General features: G+C 40.1%; 1 long non-coding RNA gene across 1 annotated transcript; it reads right to left on the bottom strand.

The window, feature by feature from the left end:
* Nucleotides 1–12,490: 12,490 nt before the first annotated feature.
* LOC130607716 (uncharacterized) lies at nt 12,491–21,903 on the bottom strand. The gene is made up of 3 exons (XR_008974314.1): nt 21,766–21,903; nt 21,187–21,318; nt 12,491–12,647 (listed from the first exon to the last, which is right to left on the bottom strand). It is a non-coding gene; the product is annotated as an uncharacterized LOC130607716 (long non-coding RNA).
* Between the last annotated feature and the right edge of the window lie 731 nt (nt 21,904–22,634).

Raw genomic sequence — 22,634 nt, 5'->3', positions numbered from 1 at the left:
ACATTTAAATGGGAAAGGTTTCTTTAACCATTGAGGTAAAATCCTTTTGAAAGTGGTTTTAGACTGGCTTTGATAGCACTCAGTTGTCACCATTTTTCACAGGAAGACATCTCTTCTGCCAACAATGCTGGTTTGCCATGTGTGTTTTATAAGGCCTCACCACTTCAGCTTAAAAATACCCAGAAATGGGACATATGCTGGCAGTCCTGAGCCATACACTAACATAAACCAAAGTTATTTAATAAAACTGTAATATAATTCATTTTATTCAGCCATTTCAGAAAGCCATGCATGAAAGAAATGGAAGACAGTAGAAAAGTGATGCTGTTGGCAGAGAGCGCACAAATGCTGTTTGCTTGAACCCACAGAAATGGATTCAAGGAAGATTATAGCTCCATATACATACACATTGAGCTTCTGAATTCTGTCATGCCCTTCCCTCCGACCCTAGCACTGCCCTTACCAGAGGTGAAACCAAACCCACCAACAGCTAATCAGGTGCTCAGCCAAATACATGTGGGTTATATCACACTTGCTGCTGAGCCCTTGTGCCAGAAAGAGGGGGTCTGGACTCACAGCAGGCACATCTTGGGGAAGTGGGAGACTTAGCAGCATGAAGGTGGGCACAGGCTTGAATGTGGCCCGCGGGAACATGGACTGGTGGGATCCTGTTGGTAACTCACAGCTGCTACTTGCAATTGCAGTTTCAGGCAGATGGAAGTGCTAAATTTAGTGTCCCCCTCTACCCCTGCTTCTGCGGCTGGAGAACTTCTCTGAGCTGGGAAGGCAGCACAGGGGACGTAGCCAGCAGTATAAGCTCTATTCATATCTTCACGTATACGCAGTGTAACTTCAATTTAGCTTCAATGTAACTTCAATGAAAAGCCAGGTAGTGCCTGCTAAATGGGCACTATTAATCCAGTTAGACCTTGTAATGGGGTCCATATTGAGTGTAACTGGAAAAATTATATCTGTTCCAACTTTCAGATGATGCCCTGACTTCCCTTTAGCCTAGGGTGCTTTTCAAGTGAACCCCAGCTTTTCTTGGCATTGGCTTGGTGTCATCGCTGGGGGTGCATCCCAGACCCTACAGGTAGGGCAATGCTGGTGACTACAGATAGGGCTATGGAGGTTGACCAGCCCACGGTGGGGGAGCTCCAGAAAAGACAGACCCTGAATTGCAGGGTCTCACAACTACTTAATCTGAAAAGAAGGAAGGAAATCTGTATCTTTTACAAATGGCTGGAAGAATCCAGGATGAAAATGCGAGGCAAAAATAGGGTCAGCCTCGGAGAAAAGTTTTATATTCACAGTTAGTTTTTCAGTACAGGAAGAAGTGATGACAGCCTATTTGCTTCAATCCAAATCCCTCTGTCATCTAGTCCTGGGAGAGGACCAGGGTCTCTACATGGGGCATACTATATTTTTAATCCAATTATAATATGGCTCAGTCCCTTTCCTACAGCTCAAGCTGAAGCATGAATACAATTAGACAGCAACTCAGTTTAACAGTCATAGCCATAAACTTGATAGTTTGCATAATTCGGATGGGGGTTTCCTGGGAGATTTACTGTGTAATATTGAAGATCAGGTTTTGTTTTTTCTTCCAAAGGTAAAAATGAAGACTACAGCTCTTTTGCAAAGGCCATAAATACAAAGCTAATTTCTCTCTGTTCATGGTCTTATCTTGCAAATATTCTCATGGACTACTGTAAAGTTCAGTGTGGCTTTAAGTCTTCAGGAAAGAGCCTGCAGTTTGCCAGCACAGATGCATGGAAATGCATGCAAGCCCTTGCCCATATCTAACTTTACCTGTTCTCACACAGCATTTTTCAATCAAATGTGTGACAATTAAATATGTCACAAATTGAAGACACGTGGATACAACCCCCCCCCCCCCCGAAAAAAAAAAACAAACCTAACAAACCAACTGCAAAACCAAGCCCAAAGCTATTGAACTGTTTGATGGCAGAAGTCAGGCATGTGCTTCCAAGGAAGACTAAAGATGATATGGCTGTCCTGTTGTCATTAACAGTCGCCAGACGAGCAGCATGACATGGGAGTATTTGTGTAGCTAGATTGTTGGCCCCCACCCAGATCTGAGCTATATCTGACCCTGAAAGCACCTCACAATGAAATGGAAAAAAAAAATCTCAATTACTGACAACTTCCTGGTGCTTGCTGTAGGTGATTTCCTTTTTAATGTCATTATAAATTAACATCCCATTACTATAATATGAAAATTAACCCAAATTTAATTTTGTTTTTGCTGCTGTGTTAATTTAATGTAAGTTGGTTTGGTCAGGTAAGTATTTAAAAAATGTAATTCAACTAAGCTGCCACAGTTAAGTCCCTGACCAAACAGCATTGTGTCCCTTAGTGCAGAAATTTAGACAAAACACAATGTCTCATTATTATTCTGATTCTATTAAGGCAATGTGCCTAAAAAGAACCAGGTTCTATTAGATGTGGTAATGGGGTTGTAAAATACATATGCATGTTTTGGTCTGGTTCACATAGGCAAGATTATAATTTTCTTAAATAGTTGAAGGAAGTGGTTAATTTTCCTGTGTAGATCTTCATTCACACATGTTTGAAGTTGTAATGGGCTACTGGGCCTTTTACAATGAATCTTCTGTATCTTCACTCACCTGAATGCCCCATAGTCAAACTGAAAGTTAGCTGGAAGAAGTAAAAAGTCCAGGGGTGTAATTTTCTACTTTCCATTACAGGAAAAAAAAAGAAGGAAACTTTTGGTCCAGGCAGACTTCATTTGAACCATTTCTAATTTTACTTACCTATAGATTCAGACTATGTGGCAGGTTATTTAGAGTTTATATTATTGATGGTTATACTTAATGCAAGAACATTTGTAAAAAAGACATGTACCGGATACAATACCCAATCTTATCTCTTCCAGAGTAGAAAAAACTTGCAGAAATCTTTCACCTTTGCCCCCTTCCAAAGATCTGGGACTCTGTCCAGGTATCTGTCTGATTTTCCTCTGAATTTTCCATCCAGAGCTTGTGAAATATATGTAAAGCTTGTTCTGTAGGTCTTACTCATGGCAGAGCTAGTGCTAGTTACACAGGGCTCCCAAACCAAGACTGGGCAGTCAGCTCAGCAGGTAAATGGGAAACCAGACAGAACAACCAGACGGATGACAGATTTCTCTGCCTTCAACCTTTGGCTTTCACAGAATGTACACTGGTGAATTGAGTTTCAGTTTTCGGCCTCAAAAAGGTGTCAAGGAAGAAATGGCCTGGGTCAGCTGCAGCCTCCAAGGAGGACGGTGTGTTGTAAAGTATCAAAGACATCCACAAAGGGCTGACAGATGAGACATAGGGCTATGGCAGACCAGTTCCTGTCTGGGGCAGCAGCTGGAAACCAGGTGAGATACAGCAGCATATTGCAGACAACATGGCATGGCTACATTTAAGCAACAATGTGGACTCCTTACTCCAGTGACTTGTAATTACATTTTCCAAGTGAGTTTAAATAACTCCTAACCTAGGCTAAACAAATAACCTCAAATGAAATATTTAACTAGAATTTCCCAAACAGAAGTTGTCTTTTTTTATTATTATTATTTTAAACAAAATCAGTGCTTTCCAGTGTTGGCTTTGCACTGTATTCTTTCTTGTCTGACAAGTCAGCCCAAGCAAAAATTCCCAACCTCTAGGTTTAAAACCTGATGGTTTTTTTCAGCCTCTGAGACCCCAAACAGTACAGGCTGGAGCTACTGTGGCTTTTCACAGCATTGCATACTTGCTCATTTCTGTCACTGTTTATGTAGATAGGGGGCTGCTAAGAAGTCTTTTCTGGACCTTCCCATCTCAGATGTCTGGGACACTTTTTACTCCTTCATTTTGAAATCAGAGTGAAAGGATCTTTTCTGCCCTCTTTTCAGTTCTTTTCATCCTGCCAAAAGCTGTCTTGAATTATGCAGCTTTTGAAAAACTCCTTGAAATGTATTTATATAAGAACAAACCATAAAAATTGAAGTGAAAGAACCAAATCCTGCTCTGCACTTACTCTGCATCGACAAAGTACTCAGGGAAAGCCTGAATGGCAGCACGTGAATAAGGGCAGAACAGAGATTAGATTATTCTCTAAGGGAGTTGAGGCACCATGGTCAGGCAATGCAGATGCCTAACATACTCCCCTATGGATCCCATATGTAATGGTAGAAAGGCATTCAGGACACTGACAGAAAATAAAGATTGAACTTCTTAACCACTTTGCATGACAAACATCTGAGGCAGATGACAGTCATACTTAGAACACTTGTATGCTTGTCTTCTCTTTAACAACTGGTTTCCTCAAGGCTGGTGCAGTAGTACTGCCCAGTATGTCATGCATGCTTCGTCATGGCTGCGGAAGACACTCTGTGAGGGAGTCCCTGTGAGGGCGCTATAACCGCGTGAGAGAAAAGCATGCAGACTTGCGAATGCCCTCCGCAACTGTAAGTCTTGAAAGTCACCAGAGTCCTTTTTCTCCAGCGCCCTTTGGCACTGTCATTGCCAACCAAGTTATAATCACATTTAAGTGTTTGTGGTGTTTGTTTGTTTTTTTTTTACTAAAATAAAAACACTAGAATCTCCTTATTGCAAACACTGCTTTCTGACCACAGCCACTAAGGCCCCTTCCCTTTTACGGGGGCATGAATAACAAAGAATCTGCAGGGGCTGAAAACATATAAAACCCAGGGACTTAGGATCTCCCCAGAGAGGACAGATATTCTAATTGCTCCACAATTAAAATTTATATTTTAAAACACCAGGGCCAGATCCAAAATTTATGGAAGCAGACATGCTTGCATAAGCATTCGTGGGGAACCATGCCAGAGGAGGGACTGGGTCTTGGGTATGAGTTGTTTTAAAGAGATCCTTAACAAAACAGATCTCATCTTATGCTTCTGGGCATGAAAAAAAACAAATACATGAAACTTTAAACATTCATTTTGTTAAACATTTAATTTACTATCATATCAAATAATCAGATAACATTTTGTGGGGGTGGGCTTTTAGTCACATTTGATGTTCTGTTTATTCCCAAGAAACTGGGAGGTCATCTTTGTAGGAGACACTCTACTGGAAAGCATAAATGAGCCACAGCAGAATTCATGAGGCTGGAACAGGCCATTCTCTGAATATCCCCTATGAAATGCCTGTTCAATCATACCATTTACATAGCTCCCAGGGTGTCCAGGCATTTTAAAGACACGTTGCAAGTCTTTCTCTCACTCAAGAGAGTTTACAGCATAAAAGTGGCACTAGCTGTATCTCTACCTTCCCACTTCACATGGAAGCTGTCCTGTGGGGCAGATCAAAGACGTTGCTGGCTCTAAGAGCCTCTCTTGTAGGAGCCATGAAGAGTACGTGGAAGACACAGCGCTCCACAGACACACCTGACTAGCCTTAGCCCACCCTCCACTCTCATCCCAAGGCCACAGTATGTGAATTATAAAGAGCCTCAGTCTTCTGCTGGGAAAGAAACAGGAACAGAGAAGGGTTGCATGATATTCTTACCCTCTCAGTACATTTGTCCCCTCTGTATTACCACAGTACAGCAACAGCACAGGACTGACCCTCTCTGGGGCCTCTCCCCTCCCATGCAGAGCTGCTCTGTGCAGTGATAAGAAGCTTCCCTACTTTTTACTGTCTTATAAACAGAGGATAAAGCTTGGCCTTATGAATGTGACTTTCCCTGATTTTTGAGATACTGACACAATGCGTATTTGCAAAGACTGTTCCTTCCTCTGGCCATCTGAGTACAGTGTTTGAGAGAATATTTATATTTGAATGCATGAGATCAAAGATTTAAGTGAACAAAGGCTTCAACAAAAAAAATAATAAATAGAAGACACTCATAAGAGCTGAACACAGTTGAAAGCACAACAAATATGAGGATAAATACAGGTTCCTGTACAGCTGCATGCACAAAGGAAGAGAACAGCTATAATGCAACAGTTAAGCTCAAAGGCAGCATTTCTACAAAGTGTTTATGAAACTGCATTAATCAGGGAGTACATGAAGTAGGATCTGAACTCACTATTGAGTAAATCTGTGCATTGATGATCCCAACCAGCACTCAGAAAAAGCAATCGAAGTTCCTACTGAGCTTTGGAAGGACCTAGAACAAGCCCCAAAGACTAGAGCTTATGTTCTCCCAGCCCGTCAGGTGTTGCACAGTTACTATGTGTGATTTGCCAGTCTGCTGACCCAGCACAGCCTTTCCCCTCTGGTACCAGCAGACTGCTGACCTGTCAACCTGTCTGTGACTAAGAGACAAGAGATTTCAAAGGGCCACTTTTCTGCCCTTCGAGGCAAGAGAGCACAGGAAGGTACTAAACGATGGTTTGTCAGTGGATTTGCAGCTAATATTTGCATACTGGCTCTTCCCGATGTAGTTTACCTCAGCCTCAGCAGAGCCTAGTTGCAATACAAAGCTGCAAGGAAATTAAACATAAAATCACTTAGAGGAAAAGTCCCTCCCAAACCCCTACATGTTACACTGTCCCTCAGCTACCTCTCAACTTAGACTACTGCTTCATTCTTGTTTAAAAAAAAACCAAACCCCAACAAAGCAAACAAAAAAACCCAGCCAAACCCTAGCTGTTTGATGCTCACTTTTTGTTTCCTCCTAAAACTTCTAATTCATTTACCCCAGGAAAGCTCATTTCCTTTAGCTGTAAATAGATATTTTGGGTGTACATGCACCCTAAATCAGTTCTCTGAAATCTCTACCAGTGTACCCAGTAAAAATCTAATTTGGCATTAAATTAGAAAGACAGTTAGAGAAATGCCTGAATTCATGCACTTTTAACCTCATAAAGAACAGGGACAAACAATGCTACCAGAACTCATACCACAAACAGCAGTAACTATGCTCACAGAAACATAACGGAAATTAGGGAACTATGCACACACGCAGACTGAGAAAGCATTTTCTATACTAATGCAGAGCACAGCAAATAAGGCACCTTGAAGTAAGATACACACAAAAATTAAGATGAGCAGAAAACAGAGGAACTGACATACTGAAGAAATTGTATGTTTTTCAGTGCAGGATCCCATGCAGGTCACGTACCTAGGGGCTACATGCTTTACAGGAATCTGTCGGGTTAGTGCCTTGACGCTGATGGTTCTTATCTACACACTGCCAGAATTCCTGGTGGTTCTGGTTTGCAGTTCATAAAAGCAGTAATGCTGAGAGCAACACTTTACTTGTGACCCATTGTGTTCCCATTTTCCCACTGAGAAAGTCTAAAAATACAATATGTCATTTTTTATGGGAGAAGTTGCAATAGCTCATCCTTTTTATGCACATTCACTACCTTTTCTTATTGTTTTCTCTCAGGTCTCTTCTGTTAAATGAAAAATAACAGAATACAATTGAATAAATATTATTAAATGCTCAAATAAAAAAAATACTATTATTATACAGTTAAGTGTTAGGTAGCACAGAATTCCTGAAGAATATATGAGAGAAACTTAAATTATGAAGCTTTAGCCTGAGTAAGGCTGGTTTACTGCATAGATGAAGAGCCCAGGCTTATACAGCATGGCCTCCTTACTGTTTTGCTTGAAACATTAAGGGTATGGGATATGTATCTCTGCCGTAAAGATAGGCATATTGTTCTTTAAAATAGTGTTCAAAACTAATTTTCTTCTGGAAACCTCTTATCTTGACACTTAAGGTAGGATTTGGCTCCTATGGGTGTCTGTATGCAGGTATTTAACTGTGACCATGCTGTATAAGCTCCTGTTGTAATCAGCTGAAACTTCTTTAGTACAGTCAATGGAGCTCATTCAGGTGCCCAAACATAGGTATCTAGTTGAAATCTCTGCTACCATAACGAGGCATCTATACAGGGCTGGCAGATATGACAGTTATGATGGGACTTACGGCAAACCAGAACCCTGCTGCAGCAGCTATGGGATGCTACAGGGATGCCCTTTAATGTCTAAAATGACACTTGACTGTGTTTCAGCAACTTAGTGAAGCCCAGTGACTTCTGGTTTTGGCTTTACTCTGATCCTAATAATCACGTTTTTCAAAGTATAGTACCTTGCTTGAGTCACCTGGGCCTTATCCTGACATGCAGGATAATTCTGGAGAAGCTGTACATAAGATTTTAATACAGATACCCTGTCATGCATAGCAATGAAAAAAAAATCACAGTATTCCTTCAGACTGAAGGTTGCTCTAGCACTGGTGGCACACCTGATTTGAGGGAGAGGTTGGACTGGATGACCAGGTGACTTCCAGGCATTTCTTCCAAGTGATTTTTCTATGATATTATGGGCCTTGCTTATTCAGTCCTACACAACAGAGCATCTTTTTAATCTCTTCATGAGGTGTGCTCCATTCTTGAGTTTAACCAGAAGCCAGTATTTATGTTTTTCATTGGTTTTCTGTGGGAGTCTGACTTGGTTCAACAATTCTCCAGGCCACAGGCTGTGTCTCTATTTATATTCATAAAGGGTCCAGCACATCCTCCATGCCGACATCTCAAGATACTGCCACTGTTCTTCAACTGTGTCTGATTATGTGGAAGCCTTACATAAATATCTCATTGACTTATGGAAAAGCTAATCATATATTACAGCTGATCATATATTTAAGTGGTTTTCAGAAAACAGATATTACAGAAAACAGCAAGCATTGCTTTCAACCAGACCAAGACTGTTGATTTATGAGCAGCAAAGCCTTTCTGATTGTGACAATTCATTGAATTTATATAATCTTATGACATATTTGAGCTGTTAGGAAGTGTTAATATGGGTTGCTACTAATGGCAGGAGGGAAGGATGTGAGCTTGAGCAGTTGTCCCCATTTCTTCACTGTTAGCTCCATTCCTGCCTTAGCTCCAAACAGCTCTCCCCAAAGAAAACCTCTGAGAGAGAAGAGCTGTAAGGAGGGAAAACGGTGGCATTGGTGGTTCCTAACTCTCTTTTACTTTGTGATAGAAACAGCCTAAGAGGTCAACACTGGTAAAAAGCCTAGAGCTCCTTGGGCTAAGAAATATCAGAGGGATACCTCTGTACCCTGAAACAGCAGTGGAAGGGGAGAAGGAAGAGATGGATTGTATCAGTGCAGTAGGTGTGCCAGGAAGAAAGCACCCTAGAGGTTTCTAGTTTTGGAGGGCGCTAATGCTCTCTTTGGGGGTGCCATGGTGAATACTAGAATGACTAAAACAGCTGCATCAGCAGTATGCAACAAAGAGGCCCAGAACAGGACATTTACATGTGATTTATCCTTTCTACCTGAGAAATTTATTTCAAAACAGAATTAAATAACTGGATATAATTGAACAGACATCCAGCTTAATACTTGTCTTTATAATATCTGATACCTCTATATTTTTTGAGAACACAGTGTTGGATTCTCAGTTGACTCATTCATTGTGCAAGTATCTACTAGATTTCCAACCACTGAGACTTGTTTATTTTCATTAAAAGTCCACATTATTGTTTATATGGTCAAGAACATAAGCAGTGTTGGGAAAAATAAGTATTAAAGTCTAAGAAAAAATATTCAGAGTAACAGAAGAAAAGAAAAATATGTAGTACATATTAAAAATGAAAACAATTGTTATAAATGTAATGGCCTTAAATGTTTGCTTTTGTGTGACAGATGTTTTTAACAAAACGTCTGTGTTGGCAGTTTGAGCACACTTATGATTTTAATTTGTGTAATATTCCCTTTTAGTATTGATGTCTACTTACAACATCTGTGAAGGGCCTGTAACCTGAATGTGACAGGGAAAAACTAACAGACTGCTATTGGAATTTTTCCACTGGGTCCATGTAACAGAGTATTAACAAAAATCTTAAATAGCTATTCTAATCATCAACAGCAATCTTACGCAAATTATATCAGACCCAAAGGACCCGATTAACTTTAAAATGCCTTACAGACCTGAAACATAAATTTTGCTCCTCCTGCCTTTCTCTGTAGAGTCAAAATCAGATCATATCACAGGCATTGGTTTAGCTAGGCACACACAAAATCAGTATGCAAGGCAGGCTGCAGGCACACAGGGAGGGTTCCACTTTTATGACAAGGAAAGCACATTTCTGAGTATTGAAATTAAATGTAATCAATTTTTTTTTTTTTTCTCTGTTGCTCTTCTGTAAATCTCCAGCAACTCTTTTAACTAGCTGGAATTTGTACAACATCCTGGCATAGGGAGTCATTAATATGTCAATGAAGTGCTGCTGTTAAAACGATACCACTGATGGAGGCAGATAGAGGATTTCTTCTTGAGGAAAGCCAAGTCTTGCTTACCATGATGGTTTCAGAGCATAGCAAAGTATGAGTGAGGGAACACAAGCTGTCTTTTGCTATTAATCGCTTCATATTTGCACCAAAATTTGAAATGTTAACTGTTATTTTCATGTCCCAGAGGTCTTTTCCACAGAGTTCTTGCTTGTTCACGCCTTCTAAGTCAGAAGCCAAGATTCCCCCCACCTTTTGCCACTTAGGCCCTCTCTTCCCGTCCCCTCCCACCCATACCCTTTGTTTGACCCCATCTATACTACAATAACTATTTAATTAACAACAGTTGTTAAATATGTTTATGGCCTGACCTTATAACACAGTATGGCTGGCCAGTTAGGATGGAGCCAAACTGTTTTATATCTAGGCTAAGCAAAAAGCTTAAGTAGAGACCTAAAATAAAGAGTTATTTTCTAATAAAAACTGAAAACCAAAACACAACCCAAAACAAGTCATTCCATTTGTATCACCCTTTGGCCTCATCCACTCTGGCTGTCCAAGCTGCATTATAACCAAGTCCTTGACAATGGGGACTAACAGCCATTGCTAAAGTTTGTTATTTTTCATACAGTAAGAAGGAGAAAGGAGGACAGTCCTTTGAAGGCTTTTATTTAAGGCAAAAAGGTCTCTTTGCTTCTAACCCTGTTCTCCTTGGCATTTGAAAGTTGGGTCCAGTTTCTGGCAAGAGACCCCCAGGGTGTCTGACAAATCTGGGTCTCTGCTGGGTACAGCTGCTTCCTTCTGAGCCACTGAGACAGTCCCACAGATAGGAATTTTTTAGTGTTCTTTGCAGTAACTTTCTCCCTCACTAGACATACTTCACTTCTCTTTTTCTTTCTATATCTTTTTAGCCTACTTTGCCTATGTCCCCCTTGCTTCTTGCGGTTTAATTTCCAATTGCTTTTTCCTTCTTTTGAACTGTGCCCCTCAGGATTTCCACATTAAACCACTTAAAAGTAGCGCATAAAAGTCTTAGTTTAACAAGGAAAAAGGTGTTAACTTTTGTTTACCACTCCACTGCTAGGTGCACTGAATGTGGAAATCCTGTGAGGCAGAACTAAGACATCCTCCTTAGGATGGATACTGCTGTTGATGTGATCTAAATAATTCACAAATGATACATTGCACAAATAAACCAAGGATGTTTTCCATATTACTTAGGTTTTCTTCCTTTTCAGCAACATTCAGATAATGGGTTTAGTACTTCAGTATCTCTACTATCTCAGTGGAAATACCTCTCTCTGGGTCCAGGATAGTTCCCTAAGCATTCTGCTGCTTAAGCTAAACTGACTTGGAAAGTCTTATTTCATCTCTGTGAAGAGAAATGTGACTGAAGATGGGTCTACAGCCAGACCATGGAAGACTCTGTATTTGTACACTGGAGAAGAGAAGAAGCAGTCTCACTGCATGTGACTGGAAGAAGCTGAAGGAATGGCATGAACATGAGGAAGAACTTCTTTACATTGAGAGTGACAGAGCTCCCCAGGGGGTTGTGGAGTCTCGCTCTCTGGAGACATTAGAAACCTGCCTGGATGTGGTGCTCCTGTACCACTCCTGTGTCACCTGCCCTAGGTGGCACTGCATTGGCAGGGAGGTTGCACTCGCTGATCTCTAGAGGTCACTTCCAAATCTAATGATTCTGTGATTTTATAAAGGAAATCCGCAACTTGCCATCTGAAAGGAGGTTGGTTCTTTGTAGCAGGGAGAGCTGCTATTCGTTGTGCCAATGTCACTGCTTCACATGCTGTCTTGGAGACAAAGCCAGCCTCTGTGATTAGAGATTTCATTAGCACTTTTCACAAATGCATATCCTAGCAAAAACAAACAAACCCAAACTAAAACAAACAAACCAACCTGAGCAAGGGTGGACAAGCAGACAAGCAGTGCATATTGTGAATTTCTGGGTCATACAGTAAAGCCTTCAGACATTCACAGAAGAAAACTAGGTACACTCACTCCCAAACAGCTCACTTTTTCCTCTGCAACTGTTCTCAAAATGGGCATCCTGTGAGACTTCATCCACTACCCAGTCACATTCACTGCTTTTTGGTCATTGGATTAGCACACAAGTGGAAGTGCTATCAGAGTGCATCCTTATTCCAGTGTCACCCCAACAGAGCAGGAAGGCACAAAACTAAATTTCATAGTGTATTCTTTGTTACCCAAATATGAAAAGATTTCAGCTTGCAATCAGTCAGATTATGACACAGGCTCAGCCTGTTTCTTATTTTATTCAAACTGACTTATTTCAAGTTCTGTTACTGTCCTTTTGAACTAGCTGTCTTCCTTCTCTCTTTGTGCAATGAGCTGTATGTGTTTCAAAACAGTTGAGTGAAGTTAAATCACAAAACAATGGGTCTCTGCTGAACCTGCATTTCAAGGAAAAATTTAAAACATGAGTTTAAGGAATCGTATTACACATGAGTCTGGGTACATTCAGAAGACTCAGAAATATTATTAAACCTGAGTTTGACTGGTAAAGATATGGCTTTTCTACAGAAGTTTGTGTTCGAAAGGTTTTAGTCTTCCGTTCAACTCATTTATGATGTACATAGAAGAATCAATTCCCTGACCTTAAATCCTAGACTGAACTCTCCTATGTTTCTTGAATTAAATTGTTCCAAGTATACACAAGTTTTGGACTGGTGTTCATCTATCCATAAAACATTTTAATGGTACTAAATGAAAAGTTGTATTCTTTGCCGTATTTTTCTACATTATCTATAGCAATATTAAAGCAGATAAATCACTATATTAAATACACGTTTCCTAATTGCTATTGCTTTTAGCCTGGTTTCCCATAATTCCTGCAATGGGGCAATCTGTCTGTCCTCCTCTCCTAACTTCCATGGCCAGTTTCAATCAGATTAGAAAGAGTAGGGCTCAGACTGGAATCTTGTCTAAGGTTCTTAACTTGAACAAATGTTTCAGGGAACTGGAGAAGTAGTCCTCCTAGAGAAAAGTTTCCCTCCACAGTCAGTGGAGACAGGTAAATGCCTTTGCATATCTCTGAAGGCAGACCTTGTCTGTGAAATTCAGATGCCTAGTTACAGAAAGGCAGTGATGATCTTCTGTTGCTTTTGGTAGGGGCAGAAACACTGAAAAAAGCCTGGCTCTGTAGCTTTCTTGAATTTAAGATCAAGCTAGGTCCCTCACTTAGGCAGGCTTGATCCCATCTTAGGCATGTATACATCAACGAAGATCTTCTGGAGGATAGAGGTCCTCGGACAATTTGTCCTCACTGAGAGACACATGGAGCTCAGCTATTGCATGGTCTGTCTGGCTGTGGCTAGGGGCCCAACCAGTAAACCCACAGCTCTACATATGCTACAGTATACAATGAATCTCAGCTGGTTGAAATGGTGCGGAGGACCTGGGCAGGGGAGCTGGAGTTATGATTCGGGAGGCTGAAGAACAAAGATAGAAATCAATAAGAAACAATTTGTCCCTTTTAGAATTTGTTTGCATTCATTAGTTCTGCTGCTCACAAAACAACTTATTCAAGTATGCTGATTGCTTTTGTTTACTCTTGCCAAATGCATTCCAAATTCAACTGCTGGAGTAACGGGTAAGCCTGTCCTTAACACACCGATTGCTTTTCAAGGAATCAAATGAAAATTCTGTGTTGTAGGAATATATCTTTTGTGGCAGTATTTGCTGGTATTGCAGTCCAAATGCCTAACTATTACAGGAACAACCATTGCACTGACTCTTGCTTACATTTTTAATCTTTCTTTGGACTCTGGCCATTTCCTAAATAAATGAAACATGCTTGTATTGTTCCATCCAGCAGACAGATGATAAAAAGTCTGTTTCAGACTATAGGCAAGTCATTCTTCAGCCAGTCACTTCTAAAGATATGGAATAAGTACAGCAGTCTTTAAGTTTGATGCTACCCTTTCACATTTTAAATCAATTTACAGTCTTTCTCTGTAATCAGTTTGGTTGCTTCCCAAATCTAGTACAGGGGATATTTTATTGCCAATTCTTCATTTCTGGTATGACGTTCTTGATAAGGGTTATGTCAAAGACAGCACTTCCTGGTCTGTACAGAATCTTTGATATAGCATCTCACACAGGCCCTTTGTTTCAATAAAGCTATGAATGGTACATATACCTTAACAAGTCATTTTTCTAATGATCTGCTTTGAAGGTCACAAAATACTGCTAATGATGTTCCAGATAAGAAGGACCCTTTGCCTTCTAGAATTTCCCTTGAGAACATTCTTGGCTGAAATCAATTTTTATGTACATTAATAATATAATCTCCTTGCAGTGCTCACAGAATAATGGAGTTACTTGCATTAGTGAAGACACAACACTTCATAAGCCAATATACAATTCAATTGAGAATTCTGATTTTCAGTCTGATTTAAAAGTAACCCTAGAATACATCTAGTTTCAACATGATTAAGATGTGCAACAAGCTAAGAATTCACCAAATACCTAATTCCCAGCAAGATTCATTTTGCATATGAATTCAGAAGACTTTTAAAAGATAAATGAAAAACCGTTGTGAAATAAAAAGCTTTATATGGTATGGGAGCTGAATGCATTAACTCAGAAGCAACTGAAAATCTTAGTCTTAGGTGTAAAAAAGTCCTAGGTATAAAAAGAGTTAAGTATATCTGCATATTTCCACAGAAGAGGCTTCTTTTTCCACCTCAAAATTTTGTGTTGCCAGAAAAAGATAAACATGTTCAATTTTCAAGGATTTCTGCATGTCTGGATGTCCGTTTAGAGCTATGGCAATTGTTCTGCCTGGGCTGTCAGTTTTGGTTACATAGCCAGCATGCATTAACCAGTACCTGCACTCCCCTGCAGTTGTTAGTCTATTTGCACACATTACAGATGCAAACATACAGTACAGTTTTTCTGCAGGTGCAATAAGCCATATACTTCCAGAAATGTCAGGCTCACAGTGCCTGAACTGGTCATCTCTGTGCAATCTTTACCCACAACTCCTAGAAATAAGAATGCATTATAAGATTTATTTAAATATTGACCTCTTGTGTTTGCTTGCAGTAGACCTATTTGGCAAAAATTCTCGCCACATTGTGAGATATACTGGAGCATGGCTGTGTCTGTACCAGTAGATAAATCAGACCAGGCTGCCTTTCATGGTGCCCAGGAAAGAAGCATGATGCTGACACTACTCTTTCCCCAAAACAGGGTGGCCCTGTTCATACTGGGAACAGTCATATCTTATTAGACATCAGCTAATCCATGCACATGCTAGCCATTTTATGAATGCTATCATTCATAGCAGGGAAGCTTTCAGGAATATTCACACTCAGTTTGATAGAAGTCTTAGGTGAGAGAAATCTTGTCTATAATGTTGATATTCCACTGACTTTTGGGGCCTGACCGTCAAAATACTCATGGCTAAGTCATTTAGAATTTATGTTTCTTCATCTCACAATCCTCTTCTCCCCCAGAAAGATCACTAATGCCATCTAAGATACCTTAAGATATCTGACACATGCATACGGGGCTAGAAGGTACGACAAAAAATGTAAGGGAGATGAGTGCCCTGCTGGACCAGAAGTGGGTGGTCAGGTGTTCCCACTGCCACAAAGCCAAGCCTGCAGTAAACAAATGCCATGGATTTTAGAGAGCTGTTGGGCAAAAACATGAATTTGCATCAAAGGTGGCTGAAGTCAGTGCCCTCTTATTGAGGGAGGACACAGACATGCATACATCCACATAATATGCTCCCCCAAGACCTATTTCCTCAGGAGATTGGTCTAAAAACACCACTCAGAAGTTCTAAAATTGTTTTTATGTTGCTGTTAGTTCCCTATCCCATTCTATACATGGTAGAGGACATTCTACCTGATTTAAAGGACTGTTATGCCACCTCCAGTGACAGAAATTCAATGGGTCTGGTAGGGACCAAGTCTGAGTTTGAAGCATATGAATGACTATCTTTGGCAACAGTCTTGGCATCTTGGCACGCAGTATTTGCTAGGAAAGAAACTGAGCCCAGTTTCTGAACCCAGACAGCACTATAAACAGTTCTGTTCTTTGAGATCCCACCTGGAGGGTTTTCTGCAAGAGGATAAGTCTGTTGGTTTACGCTTGGATGACTGAAAGCAGATGTTAACTTTTTAAGTTTCAGAATTAACCATGATGGACTTTTGTAACGATTTTTGTTCATGGAACATTGTCTTAGTTATTGCTGGATATTCAGATTATGCACGTTGCTTTAGTAACAGACTGCTGTTAGTAAAAAGCAGGGAGAAAAAAAATAGGCAAAAATGAAACCATTAAACACATAGCGTTTTTTCAGAGAGAATTCCTAAAAGAGGAAAAATGGGAACATAGAACATCAAAGGGAATTATAGCTGTTTAAAGATGAATGGGGAGAAGAAGAGACATTTTCTCAACTATATAGATAGCATTCTAGGATAAATAGTACTGATTTGTCTGAGAAATCTAGGCTTCTATTCCTCAATATCATAGGGACAAAGCCTCAGATACAGTAAAATGACACATTCTGTAACATTTTGGTGCACAGAATAATACCTATATACATATACACATATAGATATACATATACACAAACAGACAAGGACACACAGAACCAGACGTACATATTTTATATGAAAAATTTTTATATATATATTTTAAAGAGTTGTGTCTGTGTACATAGATATTTATGTATATGTATCCACATGTATTAACTGTGATAAAAGGGTATTGTTTATTGTTTTTTTATCATATGGATACTACATTTCTAACTATTGATAATGTGGAAGGAAAATGCAGCATCAAGACTACCAAAGTACTATTGGATTATTATAGTAATAATACCATCACATGGCACTTATGAGATTCACTGTAGTGTTCAAACTCAAGTGCTGTCTTCTTTCTTGGACCTTACACTCTTTACAAATATCTGAAAGGAGAATGGAGAGAGGACGTGGCTGATCTCTTTTCCCAAGTAACAAGTGATAGGACAAGAGGTAACGGCCTCAAGCTGCTTCAGCGAAGGTTTAGACTGAATATTAGGGAAAATTTCTTCACTGAGAGGGTGGCAGGCATTGGAACAGGCTGCCTAGGAAAGTGGTGGAATCACCATCCGTGAAAGTGTTCAAAAACCATGTAGATGAGGCCCTCAGTGACATAGTTTAGTGGTGGATTTGGCAGAACTAGGGTAAAGGGTGGACTTGATGATCTTAAAGGTCTTTTCCAACCTAGCTGATTTTATGATTCTCACCAACCTGGACATTTTGTTTGCAGAGGGGTTTTTTTCCATGCTCTGCTTTTCAAGTGAACACTTATTTTCTGAGAATGTCCTGATAGGGCTGGGAAGTTCATTGAAATCCACAGTACAGGCAGGCAGGGTTAATATGGCCACTATAATACTTCTGATGCAAGAGCTTCTAAACTGAAAATGTTCAGAAAAGTCTCCATATATTTGGTGGGCTTTTTAATATGTTAACGCTTTTTTTTTTTTTTTTTTTGCCAGTTTCTGAGTCATAATCTGGAGGGTATTTTGCAGTAACTTATTGCTGTGGATGAATGTATCATGCACATTAAACAAGTGTTGCTACTGTTCACTTCAAGCCAGCTCACAATCCGTGTACTCATTCAACTCTTTTCTCCAAACAGTATACATCATTCTCAGCAGCTTCTATAAACAGACCAAGTTCTGCTTGCTATAGCAACACACCTCCAAATAGCAAATTTTCTGGTTGATTAAACAGAGGAAAAATAATAGTTCTTAGGTGCTCTGAAAGAAAAGTAGGAGATCCAGCATACTTGGGTCAATAAATACCCGCTTGTGCTAACCCCACAATAAAGTCTTCATCTATCCTTTGGGTGTGATGGATGCATGAAAGATGGGGTGAAAAAGTAAGAGGTAATGATAACAGCTGTATGAAAACTGAGGCCTGTCCCTGTACAGAAAAAAGGGATCTGCAGTTTGGCTATCTACATCTAGATAGATGGGCTAACTCTTGAGATAAACTTACAAAGCAGGTCAGACAACTATTACTCTGTTTCTCTCCATTGACCCTAAACAATCAGCTTGAAGCTAGATAAAATACAAAAATACACAGTATGAATCTCTTGGTTTCTGTGGGCGTACCCACATTTCCCCATCTAATTCTGTTTTCTTTCCTTTTCTTTGTCTTACTCCTATTTGACCTGACACACAGGCAAACTTTGGAACCCAGTAGGTTATTTCTGTTAAGGCAAAACCTGATAATTGTCACCAATAGGTGTGATACAACTTTGTTAGAGTTCAAAGGACAAAGTGATTTCTGTTCAGAGTCTTTTTCATCATTGCTTGAATGTTTTTAAATGAATACTGTTATTTTCCTTAAAATGGAATACTGCAATGAAGAACTATTTCAAATAATTATTTTTCTGCTTGAAAAATTGACTTGGAATTACAGTTAGAAATTCAAACATGGTTTTGAGAGTTCTTTTATAAGTTTGTATGTGGGTTTGTATGTTTGCCTGTATGTGTTCTTTCTGGTCAATGCTATCTCCATATTAGGCCTCCATGTGTCCTTTTGAGTCACAGCAGAACTTTTAAGGTCACTATGATTTAAATATAGGGATTAACCAGTTGTTAGGTATTTGTGAATTGAAAAAAGTGAGATTGGGAAACCACTTTGTGAGGCAAGCAAACCTGTTCTGGAGAACAAGATGACTGCTCATGTGGACCTATTCCCTCTTATGTGCCAGCACTTGTGTTTCATGTAACAAAATGGAATCTTTCCTGCCATAGAATAAGACAGTACCAAGGCTCGTGTGACAAGATTATCCAGTTACTTGAAGTGATGTTGCATTTCATTCATGGAGTATTTTTGGTCACACAATGAAGAAGAACTATGATTTGCTTCGGTGGGTCAGAGTACAGATACTTCATCATCGGTTTATGTTTGGTTAAAGTATACTAAGAATACACTATTTGTCATTTAAATGAGCTTATTTTAATATATAATGAAGCATGATTCATGTTTCCTTATACATTTTTATTAGGCTTTCCAGTTTTCATGTTTATCTTATTTTCCTTTATTTCTGTGTATCCACCATTAATCATAAGGATGTGATTCTTGTCTAACGAGAAGAAAAATAAGTGGAAAAGAAAGACTGAAGAAAATATTTGTGATTTGTTTCAATGCCATACAGCTTTTATTTTGAATAAAACCAAACAAAACAATAACTTGACCTGTGATGAACAGAGAGCAGTATTTGAAGCTAAATCACTTTAAATGAATCATAATTATCCTTGAACGTCAGCTAAAGTTACATGTATCAATAAGCCTGGGATGAAATTTAACACTTGCATACATACAGCTGACCCTTAAATGTGCAGATCAATGGATTTAATGTTATGCATGTAAATGTTTTAACCACTGAAGCATAAAATAGATAAACTTGGCCCATAAATATGTTTGTTGAAACAGTGTAAAATGAAACATAATTGTAAGTGGAAACATTTTTGTCTTTCAAATTTCAACCTTGACTTAACAATGAACCACACTTCTTTCTAAACATTGTTCCATTTCTTGCTCCAAGCAAGATTAAAGAGTTACTTCACTTAAATGCAACTTGTGCATTTAAGTACATCCCTACTTGTGCTGGGGAGGAGGAAACGGTAAATTCCACAGCTGAAGGTAGACAAAGGTAGTGTTTCTTTGGCAGCAGAAAGCCAGTAATTTTTGCTTGGCAAAAAGGGATGCTTGCATTTGTACAGCCATTTGGATTATGAGAAGCAGCCCCAGAAGAAATGAATGAATGGACAGCATGCAGGTGAAGTCTGAGTGCACATCACATGGCTCCGAAATGTGTAAACTGATTGTCCTAAGATAGGATGCAGTCCCATATTGCATGCATTTAGCTTTCTGGATGAGTCATATGTACCCAAATGACAATACCCATGGTGTGTAAAATTAAGATTTGAGTATTTACAATGATATCACCACAGCAGTTCAGATCAGTCTAGTGTTTTAAAAGTCAGCATTTTCCTTCTGGGAGATATCACTAAGGTTTAAAAGTGTTGGCAAGCCTGAAGGGAAACTATTTAATTCTTCAGCAAATAATGTTTTAGCATCATCAGCTCCTGACAGAAATCCCTAATTAGTGTATCTTCTGTTTATAATGATACAGTATGTCCTCTGTTTATAAAGACAGATAGTATATCTCAAATGTGCATGAGTAACAACAGAAAGCTTTAAATATTTAATATGTATAAATTACTGCACTATTTTTATTCCAAAACTGATGTCATTCTAAATCCTTATTCGGGCCCATTTGAGAATTTCTCTTTGGGAATGTCCCTGGAAAGGGACATTATAGATCCCAGGGCCAATATGCATCTGGAGATTGTGAGAGATGCTCATAAATTAAAAGAAAAAAACAGCTGGAATGTCCATTCAGTTCAACTGGTGTCAGAAGTACTTGGTACCTCTGAAAATTAGCTTATCAGGTGCTTAAATAAGGCCAGATTGGTGCTTTGAGAAATGTGAGCTAAATAAGTCAGTTTTGTATATGTACAGCAATGTTTGCTAGAACATTTCCATCACTCACCACAGTCAGGTAGGAAATGGATGTCTGGAACAACTGCAGATTTTGCCTCTAGACTTGACCGTGACAGACACTGTACCTGGAGGCTTGCACAGTTGGATTCCCAGCTTTTCCAGAGCTTTGTTAAGCTCAGTGGTGTACAACAGCCTGCATCTCATTGTCATTTTCAGAACTGAAGGCCAAATCAATGTTATTTATGGAGAACCTTTTCTCCACATGGAAGGCTTTCCTTCTAGGAAGGTTTCAACAGCAACCAGCTCTATTCTGCTCCTCCAGTGCTCTTGTACGATTACAGTGGAACAGTTGGGAGCCTCTTTCTCTCTTTGCTAACAAAAGTACTAAGAAGGGTTTTACAAGACTCATCAGTGAATGTTGCAACCCAGGCATATGCAATGGAAACTGCAATCACTTTGAAAGCAAGTGATTTCAGCATGGACTTCTTCAAAATACATGGTGTGGTGTGGTCTGTGGCACTTGGATATTGCCCTACTTCAAGCAGGGGAAAAAATCAGTTAAATTAAAAGAAAACAAATTTAGATTAATGTAATCTCAGTTATGAATGTATATGCTCAAACTTCAGGAAATTATTTCTTTCAGCCTTAGAGCAACTCAGCTGTTTTGCATATGTTGGCCTTGGATAGTTCTGCTCTGGTTTGGGGCATAGATGTTAGTATGTTTTTAATATTTGTTTCATATCTCTGAGATTTACAACTGATAGATATACTTTAATACCTTTGATAACATATGATATTTGTCTCCTAAATCTCTGGGACAGTGGCCATCAACTCATTCTTCTGTTGATAAAACGAAGTGCATGTACATATGTACATGTGTATGAAAATACATGTAAGTGTGGATCCTATTTTGACTATGGCTCCATGGTGCAAGCTGAAGATACAGGACCAGACTATAGCAGGATCAGATTATATGTACTGGGGAGGATGAGTGTCATGAGAGGACTGCCCACGTCCGGCCTTGGAGGACGAAGTTCCACAGAATGGCAGAGGCTGGCAGGCACCCTTGGAGAGAGTCTAGTCTAGGACCCTGCTCAGGGCTGTGCCAGCTACAGTGGGAGCTCACGGTGATGTCCTGTAAGGTTTTTATTATCTCCACTAATGGAGACTCTGTGATCATTCAGGACAACCACTATGAGCTTGGCTCCATCCTCTTTAGGCCCCCTGTGAGATATTTATGTACATGGATTAAGATCCCCCAAGTCTTCTGCAGGCTGAACAGCTCCAGCTTTCGGTCCTCCCTCACATCTGATGTTGGAATCCATTCACCACCTCCGTGACCCTGCATTTCAGCCCTTACGTCCAAACTCATCACATTTCATCGAAGGTACACCCCCTCTATACAAAGCTTTCGGCAGAGATGCTGCTCCCTACCAGGGGTTGGCAGCGGTGGAACAGCGGCAGGCACAGCTCAGCTATGGCCACCCAAGCGTCTTCCACAGACCACTGCAAAACGGTCACCCCCAAGACTGTGATGGGTCAGGGTTAAAAGAAAGCCTTTGCCTGCCAGCCCTCAGAGTGAGGGGGAAGACGTGTGGGAAAGCAGCCCCACTGCCTGTACGCTCCTAGGCCGAGAGGGGCGGAAAACCGTTCCGCGGCGTTACCCGTCCGCAACCCCCCCCGTCTCCCACTCAGCTCCCCTACAGCCCCGCTGATGAGGAGAAGCTTTGTCGCTCTCTGTACTGCCCGCAATGGCTTGTACCATTCTCTCCACTTGGGAGGGGGAGACGACAAAGGACGAAAGAGTGCATCGCCCGCATCTCAGTGCCCTGCTGCTGCCCGCACATC

Source organism: Pezoporus wallicus, unplaced genomic scaffold, assembly GCF_028554395.1.
Source record: "Pezoporus wallicus isolate ANWC-B61680 ecotype Strahan unplaced genomic scaffold, APGP_CSIRO_Pwel_v1 contig_6488, whole genome shotgun sequence".
Classification (NCBI taxonomy): domain Eukaryota; kingdom Metazoa; phylum Chordata; class Aves; order Psittaciformes; family Psittacidae; genus Pezoporus; species Pezoporus wallicus.
This window is presented reverse-complemented; position numbering and strand designations above follow the sequence as displayed.